Consider the following 19635-nt stretch of genomic DNA (forward strand, 5'->3'; position numbering starts at 1 on the left):
ATTTCATGTTTGTGAATTTTTAGATTTAATGGTTTATGTGCATACTTGTGTCGCTAATTTTTTCATAATCCAACGCTTGTATCTTCAGCCATTTTTTATAGCTATACTAATGCAGTTAAACTAAGCTTTGGCCTACAATTATTGATTCAAATGTCTACAAAGTGGAATTGAGATTACAATATCTGAAATTGGCGAGATAATCTAAATCGGCAATGGTTATTGGAGATAATTTCATTCTTTCAGTTAGTTAGCCCATAGCTTAATACTAAATGATTCCTAGTGTGTTAGGAACCAAGTGTTAGGATTCCGTCAGTGTCATTGTATTGTCTTCTTATATTACCCTTAACATGAATCTGATTACATCTGGTTTTATACTACCTGGCTCTTGCGCTGAGAAACGTATATTTGTTGTAAGTGCATTCTGATTTACATTTTGAATAGTCTAACAATTATTCGTCGTTTCGGCTGTTTGACAAATTCATTTATTCTAACGGCAATTAATGAATGATTTGGCTTCATTTACTGCTTTCTCGTTTCTATGCAGGCAATTTATATGTTTTTACATGAACATTTATCCAGTTAAAACCAATACCCTTGAAAGATTTCCGTCAACCATTGCGAGTGTTTTTGTTAATGAAGGCAATAAGTAAGATAAAAATCTGTCTTACGATAAGTAATTCACCCTTTGTAAGAAGTATGCCAGGTCCTATTTTTTGTCTCGTATAGTTTTCCACTACTGGACTACCTTTCCAATTTTTTTTTGCACGTGCAGACAAAAGTGGATAGGAGACGAATCTTCGGCATAGCTACAAGTGAGTTTTTATCAACACCGTCATTAAATATAGCCCATGTGACGACTGATAGAGACGGGGTAATTACTTGTTATTGGTTTCAATATTATTGGACACGAACTGTACATATCGTTATGCTATTATGTTGTTGTTGTTTTTTTCATGTTCATTTCTTAGTATCTTTTTGTTTATATTTCAGAAATTTGAAATCGGTGATTGAATTTCTTCAAACGTAAAAGGAAACGTTTTCATTTGGGAGCAAGAGGAGTGACTTTCCGATACGTCTCAAATATAAGAAAGTATGTAAGTAATGATATTTTTTTGCAATTCGAATCATAGTTTATTTTTAAAACAAACTTCAAAATTCATTTTTTTTAAAATAATACTTAACGGGAATAATCAGAATCCGATGTTTGTGTTACCGGAATCGTAGTGTGCAATTAGTCCTTAATGAATTTAATGGAAGCTGTTAAAAAAAATTGAAATTACCTTCAAAAATTTTCATCGTACAGTGGATTCAACAGTGGTTTTATTTTGCTTCAGAAATTGTCAATCAGTGCTTGAAAGTATTCAATGAAAGTGAAAAACTTGTGGAGCAAGGTACGACTTTCCAGGCGTGTCTCAAGAATAAGCAAGGTAGGTTAACTTTTTGTTTATCATAGACTCTTTTAAATTTATTTCCCTTAACGAGTCTCGTGACGAAATTCGGTTAGTGGTCCATATTATTGTGTAGATTTGAATTTATATATATATATATATGCTTTATTTCAAGGGTTGTCAAACTTTATTTACTATTTCAGTCCTATTTTTTTTTCCAATTTTTTAAGCTTGCTACAGAAACTTCAAGGGGCAGAATGTATTAAATGTAGATATGTGCAATGTTTACATTAGAGCTCTTAGCTAGTTTGTGACCAACAAACATGGTCTACCTCCGTAGTGGAAGCATAATAACTCTCATTACACAAACCCTAAAGCTCGGAAATGTCCGCGGTGACAGATTTTACCACCAAAGAAATACATGATGATAGCGCGTATGAAACTCAAATGTATTGTCAAAATAAGTTCTTTGTCAGCGCTGCTTCCTCTCGCTATTCGTTTTGTTTTTCTTGGTGGGTTGAATTAAATTTCCGGCGTTAAAATTTCTTTATTGCTAATTTACTCTGTTCACCCCCAGGGGCTGATTTCATCCTATAGACTGAGAACCCCAGTTTTTAGTTCATAAGATGGATTAGAGAAATTGAATTGCAAATCAGTAGTTACTCATTACCCAAACATACCATTTTCTTCAAACGAAACTCTATAGCAGTGGTTTTCAAACATTTTAAGTCGCGCCCATTTTTAGAATTTGTCAAATTTTGTGCCCCTCAAAAATAACTTGCTAACAAGCTACAAATAACGGATGGTTAAACGAAAGTATGCTTTAATTCAAAAATACATGTTAAAATACGTAAAAGGAAAGTGAATATCCAAAATAAAGAAACGTAAATATTCAAAATAAGGCGGGCAGATCAATCTAACAAATATTCATATTTTTAATTAGCCTAAACGCAATCTAAAACATTGTCTACGCCCCCCTTGTGCGCGATCGCCACTGCTCTTTACGATCAGCAACTATTCCTATTGAAGACCGATATCAAAATATATTAATTTATTTAATTTATTAATACAATAATTTATTAACAGAGAAAAGGTTGAAAACCCCTGGTTTAGAGAGTTGTTATTCCAGTTGCGAAAACGCACTTCTTTGCCTCATTCATTGCTGCTTTTTCCTCGATACACCACGGAAATAGCTATAGTTACTCTTGCTATTTGCGGCATTAGGTACACGAACTTGCAGAAGAATTTACTCTCAAGTTGCCGGTCTGGAGTCTGAAATTCTTGGACATGAAGTGGACATCAGGTCTTTGTTATTATGTTATTGTTATTATAGGGAATCTTTTTCTTGTTTCTGTGATGAAAAAAATCGCCTTTCTCTATCAACTAAAACATTCAAAATTGAAAATTGCGCACTTTTTGGCGTAGTCTACTCAGTAGACTACTCATAGGTTCTCAAAGTGCTCCGTACGGAGCCCCATGGCTCCGCGAGAGAAACCCAGGGGCTCCGCGAGCTATTCAATTACTTTTCAAAATACTGACTAATTTGTAACTGTTCATAGAAGCAATAACAGCTTTGATCTGACAACAATATAGCCTCGAAATATGGCAAAGAGGCGGAAATAAAAAATGACATTCATTATTTATAAGCAGGAGCTCAGCCAGGATACTTAGAGAGAGGTGGTTCAAAATTGGAATCGGAAATTGTCGCGCAACATTCTTCGCTATTAAAAAAACTGATAACGAGATTGTTGCGTAAAATATTCAATCCATGACCGATGCGAGCATTTAACGTGTCTCGTCGTTATAATGTAATTGAGCTCATCGTTACTCACGTTTGATTCGAGACTACTATTGGGATTACTAAAATGAAAGAATACTATTCTTAAATAACATAAAATATGTGATAAACGGCCAACTATAAATAAATTGGAATCGTATTTTTGCGATCTAACGATTCGTCGTACTTGATTTGTTCTTTTGCACTCGAGATTCGATTTTAAGATAGCGCCGTTAAAAAAATCAGTGTCTGGGCAAAATACGAACAATTGAAATTTATTTTATTGCGTTCGGCTCCGTCGGTAGTTTCAGATTCATGACCATATTAAAAAGTTTCAGCATTTAAATTAAGTAAAGTACTTTTAACTTGCTCATATGAATCTGAAAGTAACAATTTTAACATTTATTTTGGGGCTCCGTGAATAGTAATCGACCTTTTCAAGGGCTCCGCAACACCAAAAGTTTGAGAACCGCTGGTCTACTGTAACAGATTGCATACTCGTACTACTTCGTTTTGGTTTTCGTGCCCATATATTTGAGCATCGCTATCGTGATGTATCGGGTTGAAAGCTTAGTTTCGAATCTTATGAATTTTTGAGTTGAGTTGTGGAAGTCGATGCTTAAATTTTTAGGATCTATTTTTCATCGGTGGTGTGAAATGTAATCCATAATCGCCCTGTGCTATGTTCAATCTGTTTTAATATTTCAGCTGCGTTCTGGTTGGAAAGATCAAGGGACAGTCGACAACCGGACACGTACGTTGAACATTCGAAAGAATTGTCGTACCATCTTGATTATATAAAAGGTGTATTTTAATTTTTTTATACAACCATCTTTCTACCAGATTTTGCCGGATATCGAAGCTTGTCCCAGTAGTGGCGTATCTGCGTGAAATGGCGCCTATGGAAATGTTTGAAATGCGCCCTCTTGATCGATCGTTTACTGAAATTTTTACCTACGGTTTGTTGCTTTGGGATACTTTTACGTTATTTAAGTAGTTTTTATCAAAATGTGGTTTCGCCCATTGTGCGCTCTCATCCAAATGGCTCCCATGGCAGTAAAAGTGGCCCTCTCGCTATATATGTATGCCACTGAGCCCAGGTATCACCCAGAAATTCACAATTCTCAATTACGTGTCTGATCATGGCAGAAAAGCTTGATATCTCAATGTTGCTCGCTTTTAAACAATCCGTAACTGCATTACCTTCAATATCTCAACTTTATCCACATCCTCTCATACTTTTTTTCCGAAGACTAGATGTAGATTTTTGTTCAGTCTCTTGCTTGAAAAATAATAAAATCATTGAAGCAATATCCGTTCTCCATGCTTATTGGTTGTCGGGGACTGGGTTTTGTTAAAGGCTAATAAGCAATGGGAGTTGGGGCATAGGTGTAAGGAGTGTCTCAAAACGTGATTTTGACTGGTTTCTGCGGATTTTACACTAAGACGTCACAAGGTTATGACGTCACACTGGCTAGCCGCTATTTTATTGGGCGCCCTGACGCCGGATCCGGGCCGAAACGACGCGATCATTTTTTTTATCTCTGGCCGATCGTAGGCCATAGATAAATCGAGTGTGGTTTAAGACGTCAGTAGCATAAAGATTATAGCAGTATAGCATTACTCTCCAATCTTTACAATTGTAATACGCAACAATATTGTGATGTAAAAAGTTAACAGAGATGTACACAACTGCATTAGCATAACCACAAAATCAGAACTTATTAGGTATCATACGTGTGTTTATGTAGAACAAATTATGATCACAATTGTTCATATAAAAAGAGGAAAGCTCGTGGAAAAGCGCAAGTTTTATTGTAAAGTTTTGTTGTTAGTGAGGCGCTTTCAATATTCGAATGTTTACCCTGTACAAACAACACAAACCAACAATTTGGGAAATAGGCCTCTCCCTTTTGAGTAAAATACTGTTCATAAAAATGAAGCGGACCCACATGTCCATTTACATCGATCAATTGCCAATCGGTCACCAGCAGTAACAATATCTTCTACCTTCACAAAGACCTGTAATTAAATTGGAAATTATAAAACCTTCGCTCTATAATCAAGTTGTGATAAAAACCTTAAATTTTGTAACATACCTATACCTTCCCATTTACATCGACCGATCGTCACTCGTCCTCTAGCAGTAACAATATCTTCCTTCTTCGCAAAGCCCTGTAATTAAGTTAGAAATTATAAAACCTTTGCTCTATAATCTAGTTGTGATAAAAACTTTAGATTTTGTAACATTTTTAGACCAACTACCTACCTTTCCATTTGCATCGACCAATCGTCACTCGACCGCCAGCAGTAACAATATCTTCCTTCTTCGCAAAGCCATGCAATTAGATTAAAAATTATATAAGGCCTTTACTTTATAATCCAGGGGTCGGTCGCTTCGCTACCCGCGAGGGGAAATGTAAAGAAATGTGTTTAGTAAGGTAAAAAGTCCCAGATAGCACAACTACGTTGGGCCAACGTTATAATCCGCCGGCAACCGTTGTACGCGGATTTACAACCATTTACCATGGTAAGGCCTTGATTGGCCTTCAACGAAACACTCCATTATGCGAAGAAATGGGCGCGCGATTCGAATATAGCACATGAGGTCGCCATTCATTTTGGCGGTATTCGTAATCGATAGCCTGTTGCGAGGTTTTTGCCGTGGATGGGACAGTGACATTGAACTTTTAATGCTTTCATAGTAGAATGGCGAAAGTAGAGATAGCCTAGTTGTAACCGTGTAAGTTAATCTCATGGCACCGGTACCCTAAGTGCGTTGCCAGGTCACGGTTCATAAGGGTGATATGGTACCATACCGGTAGAAGTTAGTAGTATTTACATATTTATCCCGGGGGAGAGGAAAGCCGATAAGACGGCTTATCCATATGGCGAACCACGGCCTCTCGTCCGGTTACCATTCCAAGTCGGGTATGGGATTAGATTTACTGTATTGTTTGTTTTTCGGAAGCATTACATACATCCCTGGACACCGGAGGTACCGGTAACGGCAGAACGAGATGAGGTACGGTACCGGTACCGTACTTGGTCTTTTGGCATTTTTTGGTAAACTTTTTTAGGTTGCCATCTCTCATTTACCAGTATTCGTTATCGAGTACCGGTACCTATGGTAGATACCGGTAAAAGTTACATATTTATCCTGGACACCGTGGGTACCGGTAACGACAGAACGAGATAAGGTACCGTACAGTACCGGTACGTTACCGTACCGGTACTTGGTCTTTTGGCACATTTTTTTGTTTAATTTTCTGAGGTTGCCATCTCTTATTTACCAGTACCGAGTACCGGTATTCCTTATCGACTACCGATACCGGTATTGGTCCTTCATCCCTGGATATGATTTTTTATATTTACTTTATTTGTCTAAGTGCAAACATTCCTGCAGCCCAAATCCAACCCGTTGAACGACTTAATCCAGTAATCTGAATAGTTGTACATTTGTGAACCTTCTGTCTGATGAATTTCAACAAATCTAAATACAGATCTCAATTGGCTGAAATCTAAAATATGTTTTAACAATTGCCACAATCAAACTGAAACTAAAATTTGATGTTTTTGGGTAAAAAATAGCTCAAGGATTATTGTTTTCCCTTTTTGTTTTTGTAACACTTTAAATAAAATTTTGTTTCTAAAGTATAACTTTTTACGCCACACATGCGAGATGCGACATGGCCCGCCAGTCTAGGTGCGCAAAATTTTTGCACGCGGTCCGAGAACTTTGCCCAACCCTGCTTTAGTTCATATTTTCAGCTTTGTTGAGAAATAAATTACTGATTTTTGAATAATATCTATTTTGTTTTAAAATTCAATAGAATTATATTAGGTAATCATATATATTAATATGATTTATTTTCAGTATGCATGCTATGTAATCTTACCCAACCAACCTTAATTAAGTGTTATTATATTTTGAAGTGAATTGGAAAGTAGACCGCTAGCAAATAAGATTCGGGCGATTGGGGGGAAGCCCATCTCTGTACAATGACTGCCAAATGTGCATGCAACTGTGCAATGCCCAGCGACTCTAAAAGCATGAAGTATTGTACGACACATCTTTTACAAATATTTGGACATATTTTGTGTAATATCCATTTTTTTCCGGTTCTAAATAATTATTACCGATTAGATATTCTGTCAAGTGTCAATATTACCATTGTAAGTTTAATGATATATACCATTTTTATAATATGCCCTATGACAATGGACTGGAAAATTCACCTGCTTCAATTCCCTCTTTCACGCAATCATACACTGTGTCATTTCAAGCATCTCAATGTTTCAATGCGGACCAAATATTCAATGCCCAAAACAGGTGTTTTTGTATTATAGTTTGATAGTAGCTCCTTGCATATCTGTGCCATAAAATATTGCACAATAGCTAGATATATCGGTTGAATAATTAACTAGTACAACATCATGTGGTTAACATCATACCGTATTTTCCGGCGTATAAGTCGCTTTTCTAGACCCAAATTTTTAGCCTGATTTTTTTTTTGGGGGGGGGGTCGTCTTATTAGGCGAGTATGATCATTTTCATTTTTTTGTTGCCCTATTATTGAACCCGGACAATAAAATACCTTCGGCGATAGCATCCCCCACGTCCTCATCAGGTTAGTTTAAATAAATCGACATTCTCGTGCTGTGAATCTGAAATTTCAATGCTGTGCTTATCATATTTGCATTATCATATATGGACTGAATATTACGCTACAAAAAGAAGTCATAGGCTATTTTAATCAATGCGCAAACACAGCGACCGCTCGAAAGGCATTGCATGGTAATTTGAGATTCCCGACGTTGATGCGATTTTACTACCCCGACTCATCGGCCGGTTGTATGCAAAAACCCATTTTTTCAGGCTTAAAAACAGGCCTCGTCTTATTCGCCGGGTAGACTTATTTGCCGGAAAATTCGGTAATTAATATTAATGAAAAATTTATATTCTGGTAATTAGTATAGGCCATTCGTTCACGTTTATCATCTGAAAGACAATCATGTACTATATATTGTGTAACACTAACTTGATTTTCAGAGATCAAGCTATGCTCCAATCCAGTCCATGGAAAAATTGTTGGGACAGGCGGTAGAAACTCTTATGCTACAAGCTACGGCATCTGCAACTTTCCACTGATTATAGTGTGGACTCGGACATAAAGGAATTGATGAAATTCATTGTCTGATTACATTTTGATCCAGAAAACATTCAAGGATGAAAAAATCGCTCGTAAGTTGAATACTTTTATAGGCTGATTACATACACTTTACGGCAGTGGTTCCCAAACTTTTTTTTCCGCGACCCCAATTTTTGTAAAATCACAGACTACAGATACTTGCGACCCCACAACGAGAAAACATTAAAAATCAATTTATTCTATTTAATCATTCTGATGAAAATTGACTGTAAGTTTGCGGGGCGTTGGTGTAACGTGGTTGTACTTAACTGTTTAGTTCAGTGGTTCCCAACCTTTTTACCCCAGCGGCCAGCGGGCAAGCAAAATTAATTTAAGAGTTCGCTGACCGGTAACACATGCCATCGTATGAAGACCACGATGTAAAAATCTCTGAGATTCAGAATATTTGTTTAGTTTTAGTACAATGTTAAAATATTGCAGATTACTCCATAATTAATTGAAAAGCTAAACAGAACATGAAAGTAAAATAGGTGAAAATACCTTTGCTGGGTCTCATCTTATTGAGTGCCTTTTATTTTTTGTCGTTTTGTTTTTGACTGCATGAAGCGCTTCGAATTTATGTATGAAATACAATATGCCCAATATTTTCGCTTCGTGTTCAAGGAAGATTATTTAAATGTCTAAATACGATCTGATTGTAATATTAAAAGTGTTCACTTTTATACGAATGGGATGTGAACAAAACACATATGTGTATATTTTAGAGTAGATACTCGCGATAATTCAACATAGAGCTTTTGCCTTTTCATTAGATGTATTTTTATAATTGTGCTTATTTACTCATTCCAGATAAAATATTTGTCAAGTCTTGGAGGTTGCTCCGAGAAAGACTGGATTGGAGAATCATGAGCTCAGTTATAACAAATTTACTCTCCCGCTCTTTCAACTGTGCAGGACGCGGTGGATAAGGAGTGAGTGGGACGCCCTTAGTTTCTGCTATTAAAGGTACCGGTATGTAATATGTTTATCATATTGTACCACCATCTTTCTCTGCTCTACCCTCTTCCATTTTATAAGTATAAGATTATTTTGACTCCAAATCAGCTTAAGATAATTCATACGGGAAATGAACAAAAATTGATTAAATAGAATCTGACAATCTGGAGTGAAAACAAAACCTTAATTAAGATTGAAGCGTAAAGAATATAAGGTTTTGCCAAAAAGATGCCTATCGTGTTCATGAATTAAATCAAGTTACACACACACAACAACAACAGAGATATAATAAAATAAAAACAGGCGAGAAAATTTAGATAAGTTTGGTAGTAAACAAAATGTACTTGCCAGTTGCCACACCATTCATTTTTATCATTATGATTGTCAAATTGAATAATGATTTTGTAAACAACTGTGAACAGTAAAGAAATTGAATGTAGATGTTGTATACAAAAGTGAACAGTATAGAAAAATATTTATTAAGGAGATATCGCCAAGCTGATTATGGTTAGAGTCAAGTGCCAAATTACCAATCCAATGTTGCCAGAGTTTGGTGCATAATGGCGAACAGTGGTTTTCGAACTTATTTGTATCATCGCTCCCTTACAGTATTTTTTACATTATCATCCCCCCCTAGCACAACAGCAAATGATGAGGTTAGAAATAAATTTATTGTAAATCAATTAAACAAATAGACTAATCATGGTGCATGATGTTTCTAATAATATAGATGAATTTCTTCAACAAGGAATATTTGAAGACATTTTAGTCAGATAAAATCTCAAATCATCATTATTCCCTCCAACAAATATTCCCCTCAAAACATTGTCTACGCCCCCCTTGCGGAATCAAGAATTTCTGTATTTCTCAATTATTATTGTCTTGTCAATGTAAGCTTCACTCACACATTTGCGACTGCAGAAACTTGGCTTAAGATTCCTACTCTGAAAATTTGTTGGGATGCAGTCATTCAGACTAGGCTTTGAACTCTGGTGCTGTAATTTGCTAATACTGCAGTTTAACACAGAATTTTAATATTTTTCAGCTCTGGATGATCTGGCAACGAACTCCGATTAATTTTATTACATGTATACATATTTGTAAAATAAAGACATTTTGTTATCTTTTGTTTTTTTATTATATAAATAATGTTAGATTAGTGGGAAATTTCTATGTAGTATAGATCCATACCCTGTCTGTACAACACATCGCCTAACTTGGCCCGACCATGTGCCACGATTGTATTACAACGTGTCACCTACGTAGGCCCGGCCATATGTCACGATTGTGTTACAACGTATCGCCCACGTTGGACCGGCCATATGTCACGATTGTGTTACAACGTATCGCCTACGTTGGCCCGACCGTTTGCCACGGTTGCATTACAGCGAAAGGACCGACGTTGGCCCAGCGGCCAAATCTTCGCTGGAACATGGTTGTTCGCCATTATTGGGCCGGTGGTTCGAACAACGTTCGGCCATGGTTGTTCCGACGTAGTTGTGCTATCTGGGGTAGGTGTTTGTTCTGATTTTGTTGGAAGACCCTGGTCGTTGCGCCGAACGAATGGCGGCATTCGTCCGGCGCAGTGCCCCCGACCTTTTTAGTCCATTAAATAGTTTAAATATCAGGTTAGAAACGAAACTGATCACCCCCAATGGGAATCAAGTTTTATTAATTTTAGGGCCCGTGATCACTCAACCGTGACGAAATTGACATTTTTGACATAAACTAGACCTCAATTAACTTGTATGACCCAAATATGGCATCTCTACCTATCACCATTCTCGAGATATAACGTAAAATCACTGGAGCATGACTGAGGAGTTGGAGAAAAAAAATTCCCTCTAAAATGGATTCAAATAATTTTCCAAATATGCCCATGCTTTCACTTTCTCAATATGTCCTTTCAGAGGCCTGCAATAAGCCAAAATCACTAAAGCGTGACTGGGGAGTAAGAGAACAAAAATTTCTTCAAAACAATGTTAACAACCATACCTATCTATTTCATTTCTCAATAGCTCCATTTTTAAGTGCGCAACCTTCTTACGCCACTGGAGGGCGATTGGGAGGGGGAAACACCGATTTTTCAGTAAAGAAAGTTTTTAAATTTCCGGCCCCGGAAACTTAGCTAAACGGCCTAAGCCATGTAATTAGATTAAAAATTATATAAGGCCTTTACTTTATAATCAAGTTATTATAAAACTGATAAACTACTTTAGATCAGTTACCTTTCTACCTACATCAATCAGTCGTCACTCCACCATCAATCATGCCAATATCATATATTGGTCAATTTTTCTTCACTTTTAAGCCTGTAATTTGAAAATGATAGTTATGACTTTTAGGCCTGTAATTTGAAAATAATGGTTATGGCTTACCATTTAGCGATGATACAAAGTTCTTGTGCAAAATGGGAAAATTATAAACAGCACGTTGATGCGGATTACAACTCACAAAAAATATGATCAGAAAACAAGACTTGATCCATTAAGAAAAGCGTTGCAAAACACGTAAATAAATACACTCGAAAGATATATAAGGAAGAAACAAGAATTCAATGCTGAAATCTATATTCATCATATACCATTCAAAATTCTGAATATGACTGAAATAATGCGTTATCAAATTGTATCGAAATAGATTATTATTCATACAATTCAAGTTCTAGCTTATATATGCATGAAGAATGGGAATAACTAGTTGACTTAATTATATCTAGACCTTCCTTGCCTTAAAACTGTGAATATACCTGGCTCACCCCAGCGCAGAAACGACCTCAAACTACCACGCCCTGAACCGAAATGTGGCACGCGCGCCAAATATTTTTTTAAGGTCAAATAAGGAAAAAAAAGGGGGCAGTATCAAAGAGAAACATAGGGGGAGGGAGTTTTATTTGGGATGTGACTGAGAAAATTGTCTGATTAAACCACATTCCATGGAAACTTCATCAAGACAACTATTTAATTGTTGTTAGTCTATTTGTGTTTCGTTATAAGCCCAGTCTCGACTAAACATGTTCTAGGAGTCATAATGGGGCATTACTGACGTTTACGGGGCTCCTTTCCTTTGGGTAATTATAATCGGAATTGATCTTATGCGACGTTTGTTGACATGGTCTACACCAGGGGTCACCAACGCGTTGCCCGCGGGCACCAAGTCGCCCGCGAAGACCATATTAGTCGCCCGCAGGTCTGTTCCAAACTAAGCTTAATAAGGGTTTTATAAGTAAGCTAGATCAATTAAATTTTGTCCTGCTATTTTAGTATAAATCACACTTTTATGGGAACTAGAAATGACACTATATTAATTATTGTAATCACCAACCTTATTTTATTTGACCTCAGAAATGTGACGGGTAAATTAACACTCTTCCAATTATGACATCACACTGAGATCACTTTCCACGAACCCGCGCTTTTTCTTGTCCGTTGGTTAGCGGAGCAGTAACAATACAATTATTGATTCCAAAGAAAAATCCATCATTTTCACGATGAATATTTCACATCTTGTCACGTAATTTTCCGCGCTAACTACCCACTGGTCAGCACAGTACGGACAGAAAAAGCTCGCGATTCAAATCATACAGCAATGCTATTTTACGAGACCATCGTTTGTTTCAACCTATCCTTTCGAATCAACATTTTTGACAATCTCAGGATAGGAGGAGATTTACATATTTATCCCCGGGGAGAAGATAGCCGATAGGACGGCTTAACCATATGACAAACCACGGCTTCTCGCCGGTTACCATTCAATGTCGGGTATGGGATTAGTTAGTTATTTGTTTCCGGAAGCCTGGACTTGATGGCGAAGGAAGCCTAACCGACCAGCGGTTACGTGAACCACCCTACGGCGGCGAGGAGTCCAGCAATCCTTTCGCACATAACTATCCCCGTATGAGATTCTAACCTGCGAGCCTACCGCTTAACACGATGGGCCATAGTGCCGCGACTCACTCCACCAGGAACAAACATGGAACACGCCTCACTGATGAAAATATGCAAGACTCGCTCAGAGTTACAGTTTGATATTACAACTGTTAAGTCCATTTTATCTTAGACTTGTGCAGAGTGTTGAAAATCAATTTAAAAACACTCAGTTCTGAAATACAAGTGTTATTGATAGAAATTTATTTGCAACGTTGTGATAATCGTTTGATTTCCTGAAGAATCCTAAAGTTTATTAGTGTCTATACTTCACTAAATGCCAGTAATTATATCAATAATTGAAGCTTAATCGAGCAACTGATTTTTTAGAAGTGTACATTGAACTTGTAGCCCGCAGCTTAATTTGTACCCTAAAAGTAGCCCTCGGCTTCGAAAAGGTTGGTGACCCCTGGTCTACACTCTACAGAACTTCACTTCATGTTTGTAATTGAGTAGGACGTATGTACAAATAGTACAAACCTGACACACAGGGTGTTCATTACAGTTTCAATTTTGTTATAAAGTCAGTTAATATATCTTAACCAGGTTTGTTGTTTGTTAATCAGTAATTGTTCAAGTATTTTATACATCTGTGAGGGCAAAATCTATAAATGGCATTGATAAATTCCCACTGGAATTTTAAAAAACTTCAAGACTTTATAGACACCCTATATGTACTTTAAGTTAACCCAACATCATTTAATATCTTGTTGATCCTTAATCCCTTTTTATTGAAATTATTCTTTTCGGACGCGAAAAATAACATCCCCTTGGAATTTTTCTGGCAGTCTTTACCCCTTGTGTCACTATGCTCATACTTCACGGACATGCGTTTCACCAAGTATCTCAGTGGTAAAATCAGTATGATATCTCACCCATACCGCGCAGTTCACTGTTTGGTAATTATCAAACCACATATCAAGTCGAGATCATCCGAGCTTTGTTTCGAGTCTGAGTCCGACATCAAGTTTTCACGTAGTTTAAGACATTCACATAGAATTAGGTTCCTAACTAAAAGAATGAAAAACCAGTGTAAATTACATTCTAACATGGGTATTCTTCCTGATATTTTACATGATGCTTGTAGACCTTATTCATACGAAAACATTTAAGCTCAATTTTGATATGATTGTTTTTTTTATACCTACTTTGTTGCTCCGAACTTTAACACTCGGACAACTTGACTATTGTAGTGACGTTTTAATGCCCCTACATAACCGTTACTTTTTGAGTCATCCACCATTTACATATTTTAAATAACCAATGCCATACACTCACATGAAAATCTTCTCTTATTATTTTAGTCATCAATCAAAAATGTCAAATTCGTTAATATCATAACTGATCAAGCAAGTAATTTGTCTGAATTTATATAGGCTATATTTAATTAATGCTTATAGCATCCCAAACGCTTGCCAACTAAATTATTATTTCATTGAAAGTTATTGATGGTCTCGGACAAACCTACAATATCACATCCTAGATGTCTTATCACATCTAAAGCTCTTGTTATTAACGTTATAAATATTGGGTGGTACTGGTAACTGATCTCGATGTCCACATGATTGTATTGATACCAGTTGCTATGTTTTCTGTTTGACAAAACAAATAAACTCTCTACTTAAAATATATATGAGAAATCTGTACTATTTCGAGATGTTCAAGACTTGAAGAGCAAAACGTAATAATATATCAAACATACCTTCACATTAAAAATTTCATTCAAATTAATATTCGCCCCCATTGGTAATTAAAAGATATGCTACTCGGAATCGAATTCATTTACGACTAGTGTTTGTGGTGGAATATGGACATAAATTTCTCACTTGATCGTTAGATTTTATGAAAATTCTACAATTATTACAAAGCTAGTGCAGGATCATGATATCGAATGAAATGTATCCATTATCTTACAGATGTGGATACGACCATGGAATAGATGGCAAAGTATAAGTTGCAACAAGACTTCAGCTTGCGTGACTTGATAATACATCCTCAGTATCCATTTATTGATGCTTATCGTGTTGACTGTGATTACTGTGGATTGGTGGAGATAAAGTGTCCATTGTGCTTGAACGAAAACAACTTCAATACGGCCTATCAAAAAAAAAGTTGTTTCGGTGGGACTGGCAGTGGAGGTTTCAGTCTACAGTTTGACACTGATACTACAACCAAATACAGTTGCAAATGAAACTTAGCGAGGCGTAATATTGCGACTTTGTGATCTGACAGAAAATTCTGATGAGTAGCCGGCTAGCCGCAATCTTTTTTTCAAAAAATATTATAGATATGACTTAAAAAATTCTAAAATTTTATTTGAGATGGGTGTTATGGTGTTACCCAAGCTAATTTGCAAATGGTATTCATGGTACCAAATGTATCACACCCTTTACAGTAATCATAAATTATATTTGAAAAATAAAGCACATCCAAAAAGTTATTTTCAAAAAACAATTGGTTTTTTCTGCAGATACCAGGTTTATATTGAGGTTGACCATTTCGATGCTAAACTTTCCTTAGTCAAAAGGCACACTTGATTCGCAAAGCTTTGTGAATGCGCACAGTACACCAATTTGTCTAATGTTTTGATTCCATAGGCAGAAGGTTGTGGATCGGTGCTGCTCAGGATGCGATATTTTTGCATATTACGTGTTTCACATGGATCCTCTTGCTCAGTTTCGACTGTTTTCAAGGTCTGAAGGCTCCAACTGCTTAATTTTATCGGTACACGTGGGAATTTTCAGTGTGGCATGCATGAGTCAGTTGAAGTCACTTACATCAAGATAGCTATAAGCAAGGATAAGATAACCTGGAAGTAACATTCCATAATTTAGAGTAAAAAATGTATCTGCCTCCACAGCCCTTTTAAAAGAAAGATATGATGTCTTGAGGAGTAACTTTTATCAAATATTTTACAGTGTTATGGTTCTTCTGGTGAAATGGGTTTAGGCGGCTTCTTTTAAGATGTGGTAGGTCTAGTCCACTGGTTCTCAACCATGGAGCCATGGCCTACTGCTGGGCCATAGGAGGATTTTGAGGTTGGCCACAGAACTATTAGAAATTGCTAGTTTTATTTATTTCACATTAGTTAGTTTTGATTGTAGCAGCAATCAATGACAATGCTATCTTCTGCTGCTGAGTGGAAATTCTAATTATAAACGTTAAACTGTTCATATTCGCAGAAATATCTTACTTTTTCTTGTAGTTTTCCTCTTGCAACAAAAAGTTAATGGGCCTCAAGAATTTATGTGTAACAAAAATGGGCCACGAAGAAAAAACGGTTGAGAACCACTGGTCTGGTCAAAAGGCACATTAAATGTTTGTGCTAACAACTGCAAAGTGTTACTGCAACGCATACAAGTTACCAGAATTTGTTCAAATGGTCCTGCCTTTTGCCCTTCTTCAAAATCCACTTTTTCTAACTATTCTTTTTGATGGGACATAATCAGTTGATAATGGGTTATCTTTCCTTTTTTTCTGAAAAGAAATTACACACTGGACACCATTTGACAGTGCCATGTTTGTGTACCATGTTTGTGTATAACCTTTCACACTTACTAATGGATTACCTGCTAACTAGGGAAACAATACCTTATGGCAATTGATGATTGATTCAATACACAAGTCAAGTCTGAAAGTAGACAGAAAGTAGGCCTACGTCTAGGCTTACCAATAACAGTAGTTTGTCATCTGCTTTCCATTGAAATGAGAAAGCTTATGAATATTTAAAGAAATTGATAACGACACATTATCACTCACCATCAACGAAGTGCTGTCCGCAAACAGTGAAACAAAAGCGAGATGACTTCTGGACTTGACACCTAGCAGTCCTGTCAATAGATGATATCCACATTGCGCGACGTTACGGATATTTTGAAAACATGGGAATATAACTGAAGATCCATTTCGTTGTCTATATTATACGTACAGCCAACGGAGCAATACGAAATAACCATTTTCAACAGCCAATCAAAACGGAAACGTATAATGCGACTTGCAACTGACAGGAGCCAGCTGGACGTTTTTGTTTTTTTGCCGTCCTGTAAACAAAGTCACGTGACCCGTGCAAGTCCTCTATATATTACTGTGTACACTAATAAACGACAAAATATCCAACCTATGCGTGTAAACTTGTGCACAAGCAATAAGTGTATAAATTCTCATTGCACAACGTATGTCTGGCTTCATTAAAATAAATCAAATACTTTCTTGAAGCAACGCTGCGTGGTGAACAGAATCAAGTTTCACGCCTGCAGAGTGAGGTAAAGGGATGTGGCAGGGTTTCGGTGCTCACTTCTTTGAAAATAATTCATATTGTGAAGAAAAAAACATAGTCCATACATAGAGTTGGAATCTGTAATTTTTCCGTGTTTAGATATCCCCGATGACCTTTTACACGGAGGGAGAAAAGTTGTCAGCAGAGTGAGAAAAATTTCTTTATGAGGCAGTGCAGCTGAACGTGGATGTGTTGATATTTCAGAGGATTTGTAGGAACAACTTATCATCAATCTCAGAAAAAGTCAGGCTTATGGTATTCAACTCGATGAAACAACCAACATTTCATTTTCGAGAGACTCTTGTCGTATAAAACCTAAGCTATGAAAAAGATCAGAAAAGTGATTTGGACATTGTTCTCAGTGATATCATAAAAGTTGTAAAATTTGTTCGGTCTCATTCCAAGAAACATAGAATATTTTCAGAAATTTGCACAGACATGTTGTATCACGGCGAAGTACCCTAGTTATCGAGAGGAAAAGTTTGAAACGGGTGTTTCGACTGCGGGATGAGCTGTTCACTTTACCAATTCAAGAAAGGCATTCGATCGCTGCAAGTTTTCAATATATATTTTGGCTCGCCAAAATTATCTCATCCAACGACAATATTTAAAATCACAAATCGGTTGAATTTATCGATGTAAGAGAAAGGATGTGATATTTTTAAGTGAAGTAAAAAAGCAAGTATCAAGGATCAGACTTTCAAAATGAAATTGAATTATGGAATTGAATTGAACTGAATTATTGAAACATGAGAAATAAATACATAAATAACAACAGAGCTGTGCTAAAATATATGGACACGTTAACCAGAGCGAAGCAGTATTTACCTTTGACGCCACCGGTACCCACAAAAAATTCCGAGTTTCGCGTAGAAATAATTTACAGAATCAAACCGGACAGCCAGTGTTCCCATGGATAAAATAATACAGCGAAATTTTAGACGAAATATCAGATTTCATGCAAAATTTAGAAATAAATAAAAGTAATGGCAAAAAAATCAATCTTTACTCACTGAAAATTTCAAAACAATTGGTCCAGTATTCGAAGTGAAAAGCGATTTTTAAAAATGATGGAGACAAATAATAACAATAACAACACAAGAGAGCTACGCCCAAATATATGGACACGTCTGTTCGCAGTACAGTACGGTTTAACTTTTAATGACGTCATAGCAAACAAAAGCAAATCTCACAGAGCTAACAGAAATATTTAAAATGAATAAAAGTAATAGCCTTCTGGGAAAATTTTTTATCTTCAACCACTGAAAATTTCAAAGCAATTGGTGCAGTATTCGAAGAGAAATGCGGTTTTTTAATACTTCCACTAGGTGTCTTATTCTGTGTCAAAGAACAAGAACAACATAATATTGAAACGATCGTTATGTCCACTAAACGTGTCCAAAAATGATTGCCTTGGCTTATAGCGACATCTTCCTTACAGGTTTTATCGACTTCAAAACGATTGTGCTTTATTTATCAACTCTTGCAGAGTTCATTAACTTCACAGTCGAAGCGAGGTGGACATTGTCTCATATTATCTTTTCTCGTACGTCATGACTTATTATACCACAGCGGACAGGATGTGCGACTGTGCGCTCCGTGTTGGAAACTATTCATTTCCCACCACGTAGAGTCGCACGCCCTTCCGTCAATTGCAAGTAGCCGAGTTACACACACGCCTGTCGTATGATTTGCGCATTCTGTTTTTTGCCCAAGGAAGTACTTACTAAGATAAGCAAAAAAAGGGCAGATTGGATTCATTGCTGTAGTAAGAATAAATCCCCATTAATCTCGACGTAGAGAATGACGGCAGTTACTTATGATCATTTATCTGGTTGAAATAAAAAAGCTTTTGAATGATATTCAGATATTTGAATATGAATGGAAAATTGGGCAATTTATGGTTCTATAGGCCAGATTTGATAATAATTTTAGTTTACTATTAGTTCAGGTTTGTTTTGCCGTTTATTATGTTAAGAAATTAAGGCCCGTCGGAGTTAAATCCTTGGTGGTTTGGAGCCCAATAAAACAGAAGTGTAGTTAAAGTAAGTCAAGATATAGCAAAATATTCCGGTGTGGCCAGTATCTGTTGTATTTGCATATCTTACGCCTACTCCTT

The 19635-nt window shown here is 36.5% G+C and overlaps 2 long non-coding RNA genes across 2 annotated transcripts; one reads left to right on the plus strand and one right to left on the minus strand.

Moving 5' to 3' along the window:
* Nucleotides 1-4759: 4759 nt before the first annotated feature.
* LOC120328834 (uncharacterized) lies at nt 4760-11758 on the minus strand. Its single transcript, XR_013477292.1, has 4 exons — nt 11543-11758; nt 5435-5492; nt 5265-5340; nt 4760-5187 (listed from the first exon to the last, which is right to left on the minus strand). It is a non-coding gene; the product is annotated as an uncharacterized LOC120328834 (long non-coding RNA).
* On the plus strand, nt 7650-10436 carry LOC144425137 (uncharacterized). The gene is made up of 3 exons (XR_013477291.1): nt 7650-8410; nt 9168-9323; nt 10360-10436. It is a non-coding gene; the product is annotated as an uncharacterized LOC144425137 (long non-coding RNA).
* Nucleotides 11759-19635: the final 7877 nt, after the last annotated feature.

The sequence above is a fragment of the Styela clava genome, chromosome 7 (genome assembly GCF_964204865.1).
Source record: "Styela clava chromosome 7, kaStyClav1.hap1.2, whole genome shotgun sequence".
In the NCBI taxonomy this organism is placed as follows: domain Eukaryota; kingdom Metazoa; phylum Chordata; class Ascidiacea; order Stolidobranchia; family Styelidae; genus Styela; species Styela clava.